The following is a 20473-nucleotide window of genomic DNA, read 5'->3' as shown; positions in this document are numbered from 1 at the left end:
GGTTCTCTCTGGTCACAGTGATTTTTTTTTTTTTTGTAAAAGCAATTTTGCTTGAACCTTGTTTTTTGTGATGGCCTATTTAAGAGAACAGAGTGTGACTATGCTATTTTGTTGCCTGCTCAGGGGAAAATGCTCCAGAAACTGTTGTGCTGTTGAACACAGTTACAAGGACATCACTATGGGAAACATTCAAGTGGTTTGCTTGTTTTGAAAAAGGTGAAGTGTTGACTGATGACAAACATTGTTCTGGATGCCTGTCAACTTCATGAATGAATGAAAATGTAGACTTGTAGTGCATTTGGAGTTCATTCCACCAGGTCAGACTGTTCATTAATTTTCTATTTAGAAGTTCTGAAAAGATAGCATAACATTGTGTGAAAAAAAGTTCTGATTTGTGCAGTTGGGGGACTGGTTTTGCCACTATGACAATATACCTGCTCAAGCAGCCTTCTCAGTTAACCGTTTTTGGCAAAAAAAAAACCCAGCATGCCCCTCTGACCCCACACACCTTACTCACCTGACCTCGCTCTGTGCAACTTCTTTTTGTTTCCATAAAAGCAGAGGGACATGAAAGGACAGTAGATAGATGATGTAGAAGAGGTGAAGAATAGCTTTGAAAAAAAAGTTTCCAGGTTTTTGGGGAGTACCCCTCGTATGATCGAAAGCAAATGGTATTCAGAAGATTTCCAAGCTGAACTGAAGACACTAACGGAAACCAAAGCGCTAGGAATTGATGGCATACCAATTGGAATGTTTCAACAAACTGATGTAGCACTGGGAGCATTCACTCACCTGTGGCAAGAAATTTGAAGGACAACTACTTGGCTAAGTGACTGGAAAAGATCCATATTTGTAACCATTCCAAAGAAAAGTGACCTAACAGAATGTGTAAATTATAGACTAACAATGATATCGCACCCAAGTAAATTTTTGCTAAATATCATTCAATAATAGTTGCAGCAGTACATGTACGGATACGGCCATAGGTCGGGCAGACCAGATTAAGAAGAGGAAGTGGTACAAGTGATAGCCTTGCTGACATCAGATGAATCTTGACTGAAAGCAGTGAACACTGGAAAGATTGCTTGTGTTTTATTGACTATGCAGAGGTATTCTACTATGTAGACCATAACAGACTATGAGAAAAACGAGAATTCTAGAACATTTCATTGTGCTCTTCAACTTTCTCTTGAAGAGAAAGTTGTTCAAATAAAACAATAGAACACGGCATGGTTTTTAAATCAAGAAAGATATCCATCAGGGAATCCCTCAACATACATGTTCCATCTGCATGCCAAGGAAATAATCAGAGAAGCTGATAAGGACACAACATCAGGATTAGAGGAAGGTTTATTAACAACAGAGAACACTGCTTCCTGAAAGTGATGAGGACTGGAAGGAAGCACTTGATGAAGATCCAGGACGGCAGCCTTCATTATGGACTCCAACTTTATGTAAGGAAAACCCACATCCTCACAACTGGACCAATAAGAACATCATGATAAAGAAAGAAATGATTAAAGTTGTTAAGGATATCACCTTCTTTGGATCAACCATCAATGCTCCTGGGAACATTCATCAAGAGATCATTTTATGGATTGGGCAAATCTGCTGCACAAAACCTTTTAAAAGGTTTGAAAACCTGAATGTTCCTTTGCAGTCTAAGGTGGCCCCACCGAGCGAGCACCGGATTGTTATATAAGTGACATTGGCTTTCTGAAGTTGGCGCCTGGACCACTGACATTATCAGTACTGACTAGAAAGATTCGGGGGATTCATTATGTCTACAAAATTTATAGATGCACCCAAAACATAACTACTGTGGCATTTCCTTTGTCTTCGCTCTCTCTTTGGCGTCTCACCCCTGCTCACTACCTGAAATGCTTGGGGCTCTCTATCAGAGACACTTCCCAGTTGGTCTCCTGCTCTGTGCCTGCAGCAGAAGCAGCAGCTGTGGCACCAGTGCCTATTAACTCTTTTCTCATCAACCTCTGTTGTAGTTTGTTAGTGTATTAAATCTAATTTTCTCCTCCTTTCTGTAATAGCGGCTCTCGTGGTCTCTTATACCTTTTAAGTTAGCTAATTCTCTGGCTCTAGATGAAGGGCAAGCTCTAACATTGCTTTATCTGGCTACCCTAAACCCCTTTCACCTCATTTCCTTTGATTTCCTGTTTCCTACAAACTTCACCTCCCTCAGTAAATCTGTTGATTAAAGGTCTTGCTCTGTAACCTTGTCTCTGAAAGCCCAAACACCAACCATGATAGTCGATTCTGGGACTGGTCTTCAGTACTTTTAAATATGAAGCAAAGTTATTTACATTAGGACAAGAACCAGGAGGCAATGCTATGCAAAGATTGTGACAATATTGTAGGAGCAGTTTTCAGGGTAGACCTATGATCTACATGGATAAAATTTATCAAAAGAAATACAAAACACTCCTTAATTTGAAAACACCATGTCCAAATAATGTCCGAAATATATTTTTTGTGAAACCAAAACACTACTAGGGGTTTCAAAAGTTAGTGGAAAGATAGTGCAGGGGCCAGACCCACAGTCAAATGGTCCTTTGGAACTCTGTGTGCAATTATTGAAAATTAAGAAGATGGGCGGAGTACAGGAGACTAATCTCCATTCTCATGGGAAGAGAGAAGGAGACGAGTCCAGTTTAGTCAATAATAGGATTTTATAGTTCTGAGGCCTGCAAGCCTCTTGTTACACTCTTGTTACACGTGCACAAAAAATGGGCAATGGGTTCATCTTGAATCTCCCAATCCCGCCAGGGGAATATCTCAAAGGAAACACCAGGTATGCAGGGACAAATGGTGCTAATCTCTCCTTAAGCATATGGGACAAAGGGAATGGATGTTCTTAGAGATAGGCATCTTTTAAATATGTGAGGACCCAGGCCTAGTAGGACACAGCTTTAAATGTGATGTGGAGCAACAGCCTTCCTGAAATCGGTGCACTGCAAAGTTCCCCCAGATTTTAGACAGTAGAGGTGGGTGCCTCACGCTAGGACTGGCAAGCCAAGCCCTATGGTCACAAGTGGGAGCAGGCCACATACACTTCCTGCCAGGTCCTCAGTTTCCCACAAGGTAGAATTAAATGATAATGGATTGTTTCCACAAACGTTTTTGAAGCCTCATTGGGTTGGCTACTTTAATATTATAAAAATGTTATCCAATTATTTACAGCAAAGTGAATTAACTAAAATAACTTTCATTTCTTAAAGAATAGGTCCATGCTTTTCTGTGCTTATTATTAAAATAATGTAGGCTCTAAAAATTATAGTTGTTAGGACTATATGTCTTGAATAATCATGGTCTGAAAAAAAGAGTTTGACATTCTCATCTTTCATACAGAATTTATATTATAAAGATTCACACAGAACTTTTGGGAATAGTCAGTGATTATTAATATCTATGTGTTTTTATATGTATATATATATAGGCTTAATAATAAAATCTGCTGTATATATATATATATATATATATATATTTGATGCTACAAAATCATATTGCATTGTTCTATGGCGAGAAGCGTGACAGAGGAAAACCATGCTTATTCCTTTGCATTTAACACGGTAGAGATCGGACTCTCAAGAGTCACAAAATAATTTTATTCTACTTTAAATGTTTTATCCACAAAAATTTTCATTATAGATTAATGCTAATTTTATTTGTTTGGTTTATTTTTTAAGGGTAATAAGAAAAAAATTGCTTGACAATAAATTTCTCTACATCCCTTCTGGGCTCTTGTTAGAGTGGCTCATTGATTTGTCACACCTGATGAAGTGCTTTCTGTGATGTTTGGTGACTCCCAACAATGACCAAGTGGCATTTGGGAACAGCATGCCTTGAAAAACAGTACATGTTTTCGGTCTAGATCCTTCTGAGATTTCTTAATCATGCCCAAGTCCATTGTTTCAATAGGCTTTTCTCAGTAGCTGGCAGTAGGCAGTTTATAGTCCTAAACACACCCAGTACAATGTGCAATCCTAGGAATTTTAATTATGTTATTTTCTATTAAAATTGAGTAAGTACTCCCAACTGACATGGATACAAAGAACATTATAACTGAGGCCTACATTCCTGTTCTAGGAAGTAATTGCCTAAATAGTCTTTACTTTAATACTGTTTTGTAGGATTAAAACTGATTATCATATGAATCACAGCCCTGCATTTTAATTCATTCTTTAGTGAGTATGTCAAATCAATGGGCCATTCGAAAAAGAAGAAAATGAGCAATAAGGAAGATTCAGGTAAATTTACTATCAAATAATTTATTTCTCTTATTCTATAATCTCTTGTTGATCTTTATTTTTACAAATGAATTAGACAATGGAGACAAGACTGCAAACAAACATTAATACTGTTATCTTCTCTTAGTAGCCTCAATATTATTGATTTTGAACTCAGTAATATTGGTAAATCAATGGTCAAATAAATTGAATAAATTATCATTTGGATATATTAATATATTAATTAGCATCAAGATCATACACATAAATCTGCATTACAATTCCTGATGGTCAATTACTATATCGTATTTTGAATATATACATATGCCAGAATATTGTGAATATATAATTAGCAAAAAAGGAAATCAATTTTATTCAAGGATGATACCACTTTAGTCCAGGATATAATATTCAAGCCTTTCAATAGGGAAAAAAATCCTGTATTTTAAGCTTCTTTTTCTGTTTTGATTAGTCATTTCCTTTTTTGGGGTGGGTGTTGTTTCCTACTCATTTATAAACAAATCAATCAAGGTAATACTACCTGTCAGCAACTTTGAATTTGAATAAAGTTATTCAGATATTTTCACACCTCATGCCTGCATTTCTCTAGTCATTATATTCATGAGGAATCATATGGAAATTCATATGGCAAATAAAATATGAAAAAATGCTCATTGATTTAATAAATTTGGATAAGCCCACAGGCCAGCCAGCTAATTAATGCATTATTTCATCCAGTCTTTACAATATCCAAGTAATCCTGTAATAATTTCTACTTTTAAAAAAACATATGGCATGCTTCACGAATTTGTGGGTCATCCTTGCACAGGGGCCAGGCTACTCTTCTCTGTGTCGTGCCCATGTTAGCACATGTGCTGCCGAAGCCAGCACTCCACCTTCAATGATAAAGAACTTCATGGGGAATAAATAACTTGTCCGTAGTCAAATATTAAGTGGGTACTGGGGTCATGATTTAGTACTAATGTTTTCTTCTGGACCTCTGTTCTATTACATAAAATTTTCTATATGCATTTAAAACTAAAGTTTATATAATTGAAACAACTATTTGATGATCATTTTCTAATAAACTCATTTCATATTTAAAGTAAATATTAGAAATATGACTACCATGTCTCAGCCAATGACTTTGTAAGCAAGTAGTGGCAGAAGTAGCTGCTGTCAGTAGTGATTATTTAACAACCTTTTCGCTAAAGGACATCTGTAATTTCAATCATCTGGTTGGGTGGGTTTCTGGGATCGTTTAACTCAGTTCTTGCTTCTCAGCGCTGAAAGATTCACACAGCAGAAACACTTTTGTAATCCAAGTACCTTTGATGAGGGAAAGTGAAGTTTCGGGTAGTACAGTCTCAGAGTACACACATCCCTTGAAAGTGTGTAAGGCCACATGGTGGCAGGCTGTGGGAGAGTTCGGGTACAAAAATGGCCACTTGGCAGGCTGATGCCTCTATTTTATGAATTACTGTTTTTATATATGTACACATGTATGCTCATACCTCTATCCAGAGTTTTGCTTTCTAGATCTTTCCTCTGTTTCCTTTTACCTTCTTCCTGCTGCACCACCACACTCGCCCATCTTCCTCCTCTTAGTAATTCCTCTCAGCTAGATTGCTGTTGCTTCCACACCCCAAGATCCCTACATCCTCCTCGTTGGTGATTTTACTTCCTTAGTGACTCCTGTCTGTGGTGTTACTTACTCTCCGCTCCCTTCCCGCCTCCTTCTCCCCGTTCCTCTGTGACTGTCGGTCCTGTTGCTTTCTCCTCGAGTTTGCTTCCCGTGCCTATCGATTGTAAGCAGGCAACCCAACAATAACAGAGACCAAACAAAAAAGAAAGCAAAAGACTGAATAAAAAGAGAGAACAAAATGATGGTAATAACTAGCAAACAAATAAACAAAAAAGCATACAGAATTCCAGGTCTGCCTGCTGACCTTTATGACCCTTTCCCCACTGGTCCTGGGTGAATCCAGAAACTGCCCTCCTAGCCTGAAATCTATCTTGGGGCTCCTCAGGGGCTTTGTTATGTATATGTATTTAGAAGACAATACATTGAGGTAGTGTAGGGACTTCAGGGCTCTGCTCAGGCCCTCCCTTAACGAAAGAACACTTAATTATAACACCTGGCATTCTGTGATGCTCACCGTCACAGCACAATTGCTGAAGACAAAAGGGTGCATAAACCAAAGTGATGAAGAAAGCGGATGGTGCTCATCTATCAAAAGATATAATGTCTAGGGTCTTAAAGGCTTGAAGTTAAACAAGTGGCCATCTAGCAGAGAAGCAACAAGCCCACATAGAAGAAACACACCAGCCTGTGCAATCATGAAGTGTCATTAAGACCAGGTAACAGGCATTAGAAGACCGATAACAAACAAACAAGCAACAAAAAGAAAACATTGTTGAGAATGAGCAGGGTTGGAGCAGACCCCAAACCCATCTGTACACAGGGGGACATGCCCTCACAGAAGGGTCACAAGGAAGAGATGAGTCAACCAGGGTGCAATATAGCACTGATCAAACACACAATGTTTCTCTGGTTCCTTGAGACTTCCTCACCCCCCACTATCATGATCCCAGTGCCGCCTTTCACTGCGGGCTAGACCAGAACATGAGCACAGGTACAGATAAAAGATAAAAGCTCACAACACACAGAATCCAGGAACAGGAATAGGAGTGGCAACAGCAGGAGGGTAGGGGGAAGGTGGGGCCAGGAGGGGAGGAAGAGGGACTGATCACAATGATTAATACATAACCCACCCCACCCTGAGGGGGGTGAACAAAGAAACCATGGGGGAAGGGAGAGAGCAGTTGGTGTAAGATATGGAAATAATAATAATTTATAATTTATCAAGGGGTCATGAGGCTGGGGAGCGGGGAGAGGAGCTGATACAGAGTGTTGTAAGAGCCGTAAGAGTCCCCAATAAATGATCTTTTAATTAAAAAAAAAAAGAAAGAAAGAAAATGGCCACTTCAGGGGAGCATGAAACATGGAAAAATGGCTGGAAAGTAGAGTCCCGGAACCAAAAATGGAAAAATACTGGGGGAGAGAGTGACAGAGAGTGCATGCCCTCTGTGCCCGCTGGTCACAGGGGAGAAATCCCACCCTCCAACCTGCAAGAGAGCAACTTGAGAGAAGGGCATGGTTTGCCCTCAGTCTGCTATTTATCTCCTCCTATCCCCACTGGCTGTGGTGGCATGGTTGAGGGTATTGGCCAAGCTTAGCGGCTGAGTTCAGGTGTTCATATGTCATGTAATGAAACTGGTGCCTAGTGTGGGTGGGCCCAGGTTGATTTCCACCTGGGCCTAGGTGACCTGGTTCTGATCACATTCAGCTTTGGATGGTTCACAAAGGTGTGTAATATGTGCCTGATTTCTTTGCAACCCCTTCATTGTGGCATGGTCAGCTAATTTTTGTTTAGCATAAGCATTTGGTGGAAACAACCCCCTTTATCCCTAATATTTCTACCTTTCAATCTCAGCAGCCCTTCTTCACTTTAAAAAAAAAAAAAATTAGTAACAGGCCTCATAATTCATTTTTGTCTGATATAGAGAAACCAATATTAATTTATTGAGGGTAAGATTCTTGAAGTGCCCCTTTGGAAATTATATACATCTGCTTTTACTCTACAATGTATGCGTCAATTTGCTGCATTGTTAAAAGCTAGAAAAACAATATGCTTTGGAAAAGAAACCCAGTTAGGGAACTAGAGCCCTTGGCATCTAATCCAGATTGTGTCTCCCCCTGGATGAAACACCCATGGATCCTTACATAAAATAATTGGGTCTCTACCCCTGCAAAAAAAAAAAAAGAGGCTAGTCTCCTGAGAGCAAAGAGAAACAACTGGTCATTTCATCATGTCCGTCCCTCTCAGGATGCTTGAGGACTTTCGCCTCTAGTAATTGTTAGTTGTCTATCTGTATCAGACTGAAGATGACTGAGGATTTATACCAAGCTATTCTCCCTCACTTTTAAAATTGTTATTGAATACAGCTCTTCATAAAGAGAAGGCATGGGAAGAGAGTGTAGAACTAAGCAGAATTGAAAAAACATGAATCTCAATTGACACATACTGAGAACATGTGTTAAATATACATCATTCCCGGACAAGTATGTGTTTAATTGTAAAATCAAAAACAAGCACTATTGCTTCCAGACAGAAGTAAATAGGTCATCTACAGGGGCTCAAAATGGACAGCAAAATTCATCAATTCCTTATCAGCAACACTGAATTTGAACAAAACTTTACAGGTCATTTCACTTTTAGTGAACGCATTTTTTCGGTCATATACCCATAAGAAACCCACAGGCAGTCGCTCCTGTGTAGCCTGTGTGGGGGAGGAAACAACGAGCACACAGCTCCAAAAATTATTCCATCGATGTCTTTCCTGTGTTCACATGTTGTTCTTATGAAAATCATTTTTTCTCTTTGCAATATTGACAGGGAATATTTTAATATTTTATATATGAGAAAAACATAATATAAAACTTTCTGTGTAGTATGATGTGAGTTTAGTAAAATAATGCTTTTATATAAGAATATATATACATATACTCACATGTCTAGTATATCAAACTATCCAAAGGAGCTTCACAAAATTATGAAATAATTCCACTACCTTTTGATTCTATTTTTCAATGAACCTTTAAAGAATAGTCTTATTGACATATAATTCACATATCATACAACTCAAGTGGTTAATAACATTAAATAAAGCATTTTGTAACCATTACTACAATCAGTTTTAGAACATTTCCTTCTTTTTGTGCTCATTGTTGTCAGCTCCCATTTCCCCCTCAACCATCCCTGTCACACCCTGAGGAAACTATTAATCCACTTACTGTCTCTACGTATGTACCTATCATGGATCTCATACACAGGAAAACACACAAAATAAAAACAGAAAGCAAAACAATCCCAACAATGGCAAAATAAAACAGAGGAAACCCTCAATTGAAAAGACAGCGGAAAATATTAAAGACTGGAAAAAAATGAAATGGGTCAAAAGTGATGCAAAATTATAAGGCAGTACATTGTAACATGACAACTTCTGCAATAAACCACTTTAAAATGCACTCTGCCTGGTAGCAAGGCTATCACAGCCCTGATCTATGGTCAGAGGAGTCTCCAGAGGCTTAATCCACTGGGCATCCCTACAAATGGATTTTAGGCTTTCCCTATCATCCATCTGCAAACTTTCATGTCAGCCATTTACGATCTTCAGCTCACACAGGCTGATGTGCTTCCTCCATGTGGGCTCAGTTGATGCTTCACTTAGATGGCTGCTTGTTTTAAGACAAGCCTTAAGACCCCAGAAACGATTCGTTCTGATAATGAGGCATCATCTGATTTCTTCGCATTTTGCTAGAGTACCCATGTATTTAGTGAAGGCAAGTATTGAGTAGGGCCGGTTCACAAGAATGAATGGTTCTTAGATTAAGGCTACAAGTAAGTGTGAGCTCAAAAACCATTCCTATATTTATGGTTTATATATGTCCCTGGTTCACATTAGAGGAGCCCCCCCATTTTATCTCTCTCTCTCTTCTTCTCTGAAGTGTCATTTATTTTCTTTCTGAAGTGTTTTTATTTATTTTAAATAATATTTTATTGACATATCTTACTCATTCCAACATATCCCTCCCTTCCCTTACAGTTCTGTTGTTCAGTTCCATCCGGTGGCTCTATACAACCATCAAGGTTATCAACTCCTCCCCCCGCCCCACCGTACTGACCATACCTCAGGGAAGCCTTCCTCCCGTCGGTGTCTCTGAAGGTCATCTATCTTGACTACCAGGTACCAAGCGATCTTAACTGTACAAATGGACATACGAAAGTCTAACATGGTCCATGAGGTATATCATGTGCTGACCATAATAGGAAGGGGAGGAAATCTCTAAGAACTAGAGGATAGTTATGTGGTTCATCAGTGCCACACTGCACCCTGGATTTTACCGCCATTCCATGTGGCACTTCTAAGAGGGATTGTCCAAATGTCTTGCTGGTGGATTTTGGGTCTCTACTACCTCCACTCCTCTTAGCAATTTGGGTGTGTAACTTCTGATACCTTTAACACCTCAAGGACACCGAGCCTGCTGTGCTTCTTTCATGTGGGCGCTGAGAGATCGCCTCATTTTATTGGTGAACATTATAAATCATCCCCATGTGGTGTATGGTAATTTTATTGATAACATTAATTCAGCCAATGGCATAGTATTTTAAAACATGAGAAAAGGAACGTATACATTTATACATCAAACCAAACTCACTACTGTGGAGTTGTTCATGCCAACTCATAGCAATCCCATAAGACGGAGTACAACTGCCCATGTGAGTTTATGAGAATGTCACCCTTTAAGGGGGTAAAAAGCAGTCTTTCTCCCATGGAGTAGCTGGTGGATTTGAACTACTAACCTTGCAGCTGGCAGCCCAACATGTAAAAACTATACTACAGCTTTTTAGGCCAAAAAACTGCAAATTTTTGATGTGTACAGATTAAAATCTTAAGTGATTGTATATTATTTAGACAAACCATAAGGTTTGGAGATAAGACAAAACTTTCAACAACACTCATTTACAAAGGCAGAGCAATGCCTGTTAGATGGACACATGCCATAAAAAACAAAGAGAGCAAGAAAACAGTAAATAAATGATAGTCTCACGCCACTATTCATTGGTCATTCACAAAGCAAGATATGGACTAGAATCAAAGTCCCATGATCTCTGAATCCATTACTTTAGGAGAGGAGTTATCTTCTCTTCTCATACTTGGGTGTAAACTTGTATCAGGTGAGATAGGGCAAAATCCAGTTCACTTAGTGGGGTTTTCAAATATTCTGCGGTGTGACTTATGAAGAATGTTGTATACCTCAAAGGATAGAATCTAAAATCCCAATTGTCTATAGCACATGGTCTAAGTCACCGGGGACTGGATGGAAACAAGGTCAAAAGTGTCCAATTAGGAACAAAATACTAAGCCTATTCTCCCCTTAGGTATCTATATAAGTAATGTTAATTGTTTTTCCTAATGACAGCTTGCCCCACAAATTTTACTCAACAGAAGTAATTACCTTCTCTGATACAGATATCTTAACTCCTCACCTCTTGACTTGAATTTCCAGTGAGGTTCCTGTGATAATTTCCTGTCAACTTGAAGCGAAGGGGTGGATGCTAGCCTGTCAGGCAGGTCACAGGCTGATGGCACCTCCTGGTGGGTGTGACCTTCTCATGAGGCGGGTCCTGGAAACTTCCTCTTTCTCTCTGCTTCACCTTCCTGTGGGCGAGCCATGTGGTTGAGACCTGCTATACCCTTGTGATGTTTCCACTGCCCTTGGATCCACAAGACTGCACCCCTTGGTCTGTGATCTTCCTGCATTCTGCATCATTGCTGCAGGAGTAAAAGAGGGATTTATGGACTAGTATTGGAGGTATGGACTACTCTAAGACTTATGGACTTGATGAACTGGTCTGGACTGTTTTCCTGATATATGTTCTTGATATAAAGCTCTCTCTCTACTCACTCCAGACACATGGAACTATGCCAGTGCCCTGAGCTGGAGAAGCCATGGGAAGACCCCTACCAGCACTGAGATGCTTACACCACCACTGGATCCACAAGCCTTCCCACCAACTGACCTGTACTGGCCTGTGATTTTCCTGTATTTGGCATCATTGCATGTTTCATGAGTTTGAAGAGGACTTTATACCTTGGTATCAGACATGTGGCTAATATCAGACTTAGGGACTTGATCTGGACTGGGCTGGGATATTTTCTCAGTATTCAATTGCTCTTGTATATAAAGCTTTTTCTGATACACATATTTGAGTGCCTCTGGATTAATATCTCTAGTCAACCTGTACTAACACAATAGTGAGGCCTTTTATCCCGAAGACATCTCTGTGTGGATTTGCTTTTATTGTTCTTAGGTGCCACAAAATCCATTTTGACTTAGAGTGGCCCCAAACAACAGAGTAGGACTTCCCTATAGGCTTTTCTGGGCTGTGAACTTACAAACGCAGATTATCAAGCCTTTTTCCTACAGAGCACCTGAGTGCGCTTGAATTAGCAACCTTTCAGTTAAGAGCTGAGTGCTTACCAAGGGCACTGCCATAGCCTGTTCTCCATCTCCAGGTTGTCCCAAACAAACTCATCTACTTGCTGCAAGATCACACCGGATGATTCATAGTCAACTCAGAATTTCAAAGATTTCCTCTCACCTCTCACCTCTCAGTGAAATGGTCCCCTCTAAGTCACCACCTCCCAAGAAAAGTATGCTTTTCCCTGAGTGCTGTTAGGTGCCATCGAGTCGTTTCCCACCTTGTGTTCAACAGAAGGGACCTGCTCTGTCCTGCCCCAGCCTCACACTGGTTTTAGTGTCTGAGCCCACGGTTGCAGACATGGTGCCAATCCGGCGTGCCGAGGGCCTTCCTCTTTGGTGCTGTCCTTCTACTGCACGTTTCCTTCCTTAGGGAGTGTGGAGCAGTGCTATGGATCTATAGGAGGATCGAGTTAAAAGTGTGCTGAAAGTTTGTTTGAAATAAAACCAAAAAACCTCTTTATGTTCCCTTTGGTACAGCAGAGAGTTTCACAGATCCTCATATGGCTTTTAGAATTGGTTTTAGAATTGCTTGATTGTGAAAAAGCATAATATCAAAAACGTTATGAATATCATAAATGTATGTATTCATGCAAATAAAGTCCATTATTTTTGAATGTGGACTTTGTGCACATGTCTCATGTGGGTGACACTAACTGTTCAGCACTCAGCTTCCTCCAGAGTTGTTACCCAAGGACTGGGGGTATAGTTCGATGACTTCAGCACACACGGCAATGCTTTTATTAGTTCATCCTACCATTTCCAAAGCAGTTAATAGATATTATCTGGCCCTTGGTGGCGCTGCAGTGTAGAAGGTCATCTTGATCATTATTCCCAGATCCCAGAGCTATTCATCCATCACCACGAAGGCTTTTTTGTCTTTAAAGCATTGCTGAAGAACCCTTTCCTTTTCCATTTTTATGCTTAGCATGGGAGCAGTCAAAGTGATACTCAAGCTGGAAGCAGTCGGTCCCTAGCTATCATTTCTAACTATACACCGTGTCAATAATGTTATATTTTCTGTTGGCCAGAAGTGAGAGAATGATCAGAGCAGTCATTTATGTGATGAAATATATCTATACTGTCGAGTAAAATACAGCTATGGGAAGTTAAATAAACCTAAGTAAGCCCACCATGTGTGATATAAACCTACAACATGTAAGAGGTTTGCTTGTTAATACAAAGAGGGAATCAAATCTAAAATGCTGATGCTGGTGCTGATAAAATCCAAAGGCAAAATGTCTATACGTGGGATTTGAAAGGAAGAGAGATATGTCTCCTTAAGTTTGTTTTAATTATGGAAGTATAAAGTATGGAAATTGTCCTGGTTCCATTTTTATAGTTTATGGCACCACACCCCATCATTGTTGTTTTTCTTCATGTAGATTATGTGTACCTACTGTTGGATAATTCATAGTTTACATTCCAATCAATGCTGAAAAGCATGTAATTCTTTTTTTAAATTTAACTATTTTTTGGCATACCACAGAGATAATAATTTCTTAGCAATGCTCAATTTTTCAATATCCCACGTAAGTCATCTCTACTCCATAGTTTGTGTTAGTCTGGGTACTTTAGAGAAACAAATCCACAGCAACTCATATGTATAAGAGAGAGTTTTATATAAAGGGTAAGTGTGCATCATCATTCCAACCCAGTGAGGCTCAAGCTCACAAGTCCAACATTAACGCATTGACCCATATGTTCAACACCAATCCACAAAGTCCTCCTCCATCTCACAAAACAGACGCAATGATGTCGACTGCAGGAGGAATGCCGAGTCAGTGAATGTGTAAGCAACTTAGCGCTGGCAGGGGCTACTCCAGCATCCAGGGCTGCATCAGGATAGGTCCATGTGGCTTCTCCTCAGGATTGTCTTGTAGGAAGTCAGCCTTGACAGCTAAAGCAGAGAACTGGCTAAGGCAGCTGCACCCTGGTCTGAGCATCAGAAGGCAAGAGACCTGAGAACTCGAAAGGTGAGTCTCACTAAGCCATTTATCCCTCCACCGCCGTTCAATTAACCCCACATGTGTTTATCGGCCAGGTTGGCACAATAAACTAACTACCTCACAGTTACAGTAACCACAGTTAAATGTGGGGTAGAAAGGGGGAACCAATTACAAGAATCTAAGTATTGCCTCCTCCCTGGGGGATGGACAGCAGAGAAGAGGGCGGAGGGAAACATCGGACAGGGTAACTTATGACAAAACTGTAATAATTTATGAACTATGAAGGGTCCGTGAGGGAGGGGGGAGTGGGGAGGGAGGGGGAAAATGAGCAACTGATATTAGGGGCTAGAGTGGGAAGCAAATATTTTGAGAATGATGAGGGCAACAAATGTGCATATGTGCCTGACACAATGGATGTATGTATGGATTGTGATAAGAATAAATAAATAAATAAATAAAATAATTAAAAGAAAAAGAAAAACCTTGTTCTGGATGTTCATCAACTTCCAGAACGGAAAAAAATGTTGACTCATAGTGCATTTGAGTTCTTTCTATCAGGTCACTGCTAATCAAGCTTTCTATTTAGGGGTTCTGAAAAGATTGTTTACCAGTGTGTGACAACAAAGGTCTGATATGTGGCAGCCAGGGGACTGGTTTGGATACCATGACAATGCACCTGCTCACTGCCACCATCTCAGTGAGCCAGTTTTTGGCCAAAAAAACCCCAGCATACCTCTTTTGCTCCATACACCTTATTTATCTGACATCACTCCATGCAACTTATTTTTGTTTCTGTGAATGAAGAGGGACTGAAAGGACAGAGATTTGACGACTTAGAAAAGATGAAGAAGAAAACGAGGGAGGTGCTAAGCAGTCAGCCATCCAAATAGATGAGTTTGAAAAATGTTTCCAAGAATGGAATTGCAGATTTGACAAATGTATTAAGTGTAATGGAGTGTACTTTGAAGATGATAAGGTTGTTGTGTAAATAAAATTTAAATACATAGCTTTGATGAAAAAAAATCCATTTTGGGGGGGATACCCCCTTGTAGCTTATAATTCTCCAATTGTGTCTCTGGGCTTTTTCACAAGATATGCAATAGCAAAAGAAAGCAGCTGAAAGTATGTTGGCTAGGAAAGGGGTTGTAATGAAGACTGACTATATATTATGTGTGTGTGATAGAAGATGATAGATAGATAGATAGATAGATAGATAGATAGATAGATAGATAGATAGATAGATAGATAGATAGATGATAGAGTTTCTGAGACTGTAAATGCTTATGGGAATAGAAAGTCTGGTCTTCTTCCGAAGAGCAGCTGGTGGTTTTGAACTGTAGATGTTGTGGGTAGCAGCCTAATGTGCATCCACGATGTCATCGGACTCCTCGACAGTGTGTGTATGTATATCTATCTATCTACACATATTTTCACATATATTTATATATACATATTTTCACATATATTTATATATACATATTTTCACATATATATTTATGTGCACACACGTACACACAGCTGACTGGATATAGATGTGTGTGTGTGTGTGTGTGTGTGTGTGTGTGTGTGTGTAGCAATGAGATTATAGGAGGAGCAAGGTCCCCGAAACTAGATCAAGCAGTTTCCTCATATCTCACACCAAAGTATGAGAACTCACTTTTCCAACCTCTTTACAAGTTAATCATAAACCTATGAGTCCTGAGAATGAGGTGCCAATACAGAAAAGATATATTCCTTAGAAGGGATCCAACATGCTAGCTTGTTATTTCCTTAACCAGTGTTCATCTGGTCCATTTCCTAAGCATTGCTGCTCTGCAGATATTCATGAGGGAGAAATGGTTGCTTAATTGCCCAGAAGAATTTTCTAGAGATGCTTCAGAAGTAATAGCTTTTCTTCCTTGTCCCATGATCCATGAAAAACAGAACTATTCAAACTGAAAGTTGAACTGAAATATTAGAATGGCATCTCTAGTCAAAATAAAGTACAACATTGAAATGATTATCAGAACAAGCCAATACCTTTCCTCCCAAATAGGTCTATCGTTTTTTCAGAGTTAAGTTTGAAGCTTTCTAGTTATTTGAGAATAGAGTGTAATTAATTTTTTTCTAAACGTCATCATATGTGAACACATTCAGCCAAATATCAAAATGCCAAAAAAGGTACTACCTGTTTTACTCAGGTACTCCCTATCTCAACTTGTATCATTGTCTTCAGAGGCAACATCCTGCTGTGAAAGGATCGCAGGGTTAGAATGGCATTAGTTAGGTTAATTACCCTGTTGCTAGCTGTCACTTTGTTTCCTGAGAAGTCACTCCATTTCCTTGGATCTCGCATATAAAACGAGAGCTATGGAATGAATCGTCTAGGCTTCCAACTAATTCTGTGATTCTGTAATTCTGTTTTGTTCCGTTAAAAAGAAAGTTTCTCAGAGCTACATGTTTCAGTGCAGTATCTACAATATCGGTCTCCATTTTAACACCTAGGTTGTTGACAATTCCTTTCAAGTGAGTCTGCTAAAAATCCAAAACAATGAAACGATCGCATCCCGCTTGAATTACCATGTGTAACAAGGAAAAAGTGTATCTGGCCCACGCCTTGTCTTTCCAATGACGTCATCTGCATACAAAAACTGGGTGGTAAATATGCAAGCTCATAGAACAATCTATGCATTTGAATTATCCACGCTGGTTTCAGATGCCAACTTTTTTGAGGTTGGCCAAAAAAAACAAAAGTCAACGGTGAAAATTTCTGAATGCCAACAACGAAAATAATAATTCAAAATCAAACAATGAATCCGAGGTGTTTGGGGGCAGCATCTCACGACTCCGCTGCAACCTTGGTTCTGAATGCACAAGCGCCCGGAATCAAAACAGGATCAACAGTGTCAGATGCTGTGCTTGGAAGTCGTATAAAGTCATTAGCAAAAGCCACATTTAACTTATATACTTACTTTAACTCCTGTATGCCCAGGATCACATCCAAATCTCCTGCATGAAAAAGGGTTCTCAAGTGGAAAACATTTAAGAACCTCGGCGTATGTGTCAGAATTGATCACAGTGATTGAAGGAAACCAAAACTCAGTAAGTGGACTGTAACGCTTAGAGTTTGGGAGCGGGGTTGTACTGACCTACCACTGCACTTTGCGGGCTCAGAACCGAGGCTGCCGGGAAGTCCCACAATGCAATCAGTTCAAGCGCTAACCACGCAACACCTCATATTCCTTCCAGCTTTGATCTTGAATCCCTTCTTGGTCATTGCTCATTCAGAAGCCTTTTACAATTACTTAATGTTTTGCTGTCCCTACATTTAGTTACAACATCCCTTGACGTCACGAACCCCAATTTAAAAAGCTATGCTTGATCAACCAGAGCTCAGCAAACAAGAGGAAGATCTTAACATGGTGGATCGCTGCACAGGAACGCTTGTGGCAGTGGCTCAGGTCTAGGGCAGTGTTTTCTTCGGTTGTGCACAGAGTCAGAACAAATCAAAGGTCCCTAACAGCAGCAATTGCAGACTTTCGTAAACTCTGTCATTGCTTTTGAATATTTATAGAAGCACCCCCCCCCACCCATTTAGGTAACTCATTTACTCATTTAGGTAACACATACCTAAACAAGAAAATTGTACTATAATTCACTTGACATTTATTCCTATATATTTTTTCTGATTATGGGAGATTATTAGTTAGAACGTAGAGAAGTTTAAAAACACGAGCATATATGCAGTGATCTACAAAGAAGAAAGTGAACTGCCTCCAGGCAATGGTGCAGTGAATGGTCAGTGACAGCTCTACCCTGTCTCCTCTGCTTGTGTGCTAACACTCTCAGGCGTTAACTCTCAGGCGTTCCCTCCGGAGCACCATTCCATTCCCGCTGCCAAAACAGTACTGGTTTCTCCGGGAAGAAAGTTAAATGAACAGAGTTTGTTTACAGTTTCAAAGGCACAGAGTGATGATGATAATATAGCTGCATTTAATAGAAATTTTGGTTCAGGCACTGAAGCCTCCAATTCCGTAGGATGTAATAACTCCTGTATTCCCAGCACTGTGGTAGATTGATTGCATAAATTATTTCTAATCTTCATAGAGATGTTCCAGTTATCAATTATACCCATTTTATAGTTGCTGGTCCTTGGATAAGCTATCTCATCAGCAATTTTATATTGATCCCTTGTTACAATAATATTTGCTTCACATAAAATGTAGTATTAAACTGAATTTCCCCTCATTTTAATGTGATTACCCACCACCACTGATTGCTATAAAGGCAATTCCCTAGTCTTATAGTGACCCTATAGGCAGAGTAGAAGTGCTCCATAGGGCTTTCAAGGCTACAAAGTTTTACAAGGTTAGTAAGTCTCATCTTTCTCTCAAAGAGCAGCTGGTGGATTTGAACTGCTGAACAATTATGCCAACAAGGCTCCAAATGTGGCTATTGGTAAATTTAAAATAAGAAATACACCTTACATTTGTGGTTTGCATCATATGTCTTTAAGCAGCATTATTCTATGCTATACTGCCTTTTATAATGGTGTATAGCACAGTGTTATCCCCACCATTAAAAACAGAAGGTTTGACTCAAATTCAAACTGCACTGACAAAGCTATTGAACTTAGAAATTTCTTCTTAATAATGTCAGTTAATAACCGGCTTTTAATTAATTTGGAGAAATCAACTTAACCCAGTTAATCTAGTCATTACTTGTAATATTATCTGAGGGCTGGGATCTGGAACTATTACTTGCTAGAGTTCATTTCTAAATAAACTGATTTACATAGGCAAATTAAATCCCATTTTAAAAAGTTGGTATCTCTGTTGCCAGGAAAGAAGAAAGGAAAAAAATAAAGAAAATGTCTGCTGATAGAGAAATCATCTAGTATCCAGGGGACTTTCAAGTTCATGACCACAGACTGAAGGAGCACTTATTTAGGTAGAGTTTTTCCTCAAATAGTATCCATTTGATGATGCAATGTTGTTGCTTTGTTTGTTTGTTTGTTTGTTTGTTTGTTTAGGGTTGTTGTTTTTGATGAGAGAAGATGTTTTATATCAATCATTAAAGCTCTTCTGGTGGCCTTTTCCAGAGCACTATACCTTGATCAAGGTCTCTAAGATGCCTACTTTCAGATTTCAAAATGTGGATTACTGGTCTGGTGCAACCAAATTAACAGTGTGATTTTTTTTTCAACTCCACTCTGTGCTTCAGTAAAATCTTACACTATAGAAACAAAGACTTTAATGTTTAAAAAAGAAAAGGAAAAAACTGAGGAGAAGAAATAGTTCTTGATTTAGCTCAGGTTTGGGATACTTCTTTGAGTCAGGCAAGCGTACACCACCCTTTATAAGATACCTTCTATCAGCATCAATAAAGGCCTAGGGAAAACATCTATTCCCAGCTCTGTATGCATCCACTTTCTGGGGGAAAAAATGTTGAGAACTATGAAGATAGTGCAGACCTGGCTCTTTCTGTCTTTCTGAACCCTGTATTTCTTGTGTATACGATGATGGCTTAGTAAGAACTCCCTAGAGAAAAAAGCGCCAAGGAATTAAAGAAGACAGGCACTTCTGGTTGTTTGTTTTGTATTTTTGGCTGAGATAATAATGCAAGTCCTGGGAAGCTGCCTGTCAGAGAAGACAGTGATTCTCTTGAACATTGCCACATTAATCTAGGATTTCTTCTTCATTTTGATGTTTTTTCCTCTCAATGTTATTGTTAGGTCCTTCAACTAAACAGGCCTCATGAATTTTTATGCAGGTGCAACACGTTACATCGCATAAGAAAAAAACCTTTGTTGATTTTTTATTTTTTTACTGTTCACCTGTGAGCTTTAACTTTTCTTTGAAGTACAATTTTATTCTTCTTATTTAGCTTCATTCTCGTTTTGTTTGGTGTTTGACTATTTACATATGTTTGAAAAATGTATCTACACAGAATTTCCGCTAAAGCAGAATATTAGAGCTGTTTAAAACTCATAGCACAACATCCTTGTCATTTGGCCGCCTGTCAGCCAGTTACTGATATAAATATCTGGTGGATATAGATAAGGGAAATATAAAATGCCAAGTGGAAATCGTGCCAACCTCACATAGGCAACTACAATCAACGGTGATTGATGCCAATGGGAAATGCTTAGCGTTGTTTAAAAGCATATTTATAATTTTCCTTACTATAAAAAA

The 20473-nt window shown here is 39.2% G+C and overlaps 1 non-coding gene across 1 annotated transcript; it reads right to left on the bottom strand.

Moving 5' to 3' along the window:
- Positions 1-5025: 5025 nt before the first annotated feature.
- Positions 5026-5132, bottom strand: LOC115870651. Its single transcript, XR_004046818.1, has one exon. It is a non-coding gene; the product is annotated as a U6 spliceosomal RNA (small nuclear RNA).
- Positions 5133-20473: the final 15341 nt, after the last annotated feature.

The sequence above is a fragment of the Echinops telfairi genome, unplaced genomic scaffold (genome assembly GCF_000313985.2).
Source record: "Echinops telfairi isolate 266 unplaced genomic scaffold, ASM31398v2 ScPeMD7_2186;HRSCAF=2738, whole genome shotgun sequence".
Lineage (NCBI taxonomy): Eukaryota > Metazoa > Chordata > Mammalia > Afrosoricida > Tenrecidae > Echinops > Echinops telfairi.
This window is presented reverse-complemented; position numbering and strand designations above follow the sequence as displayed.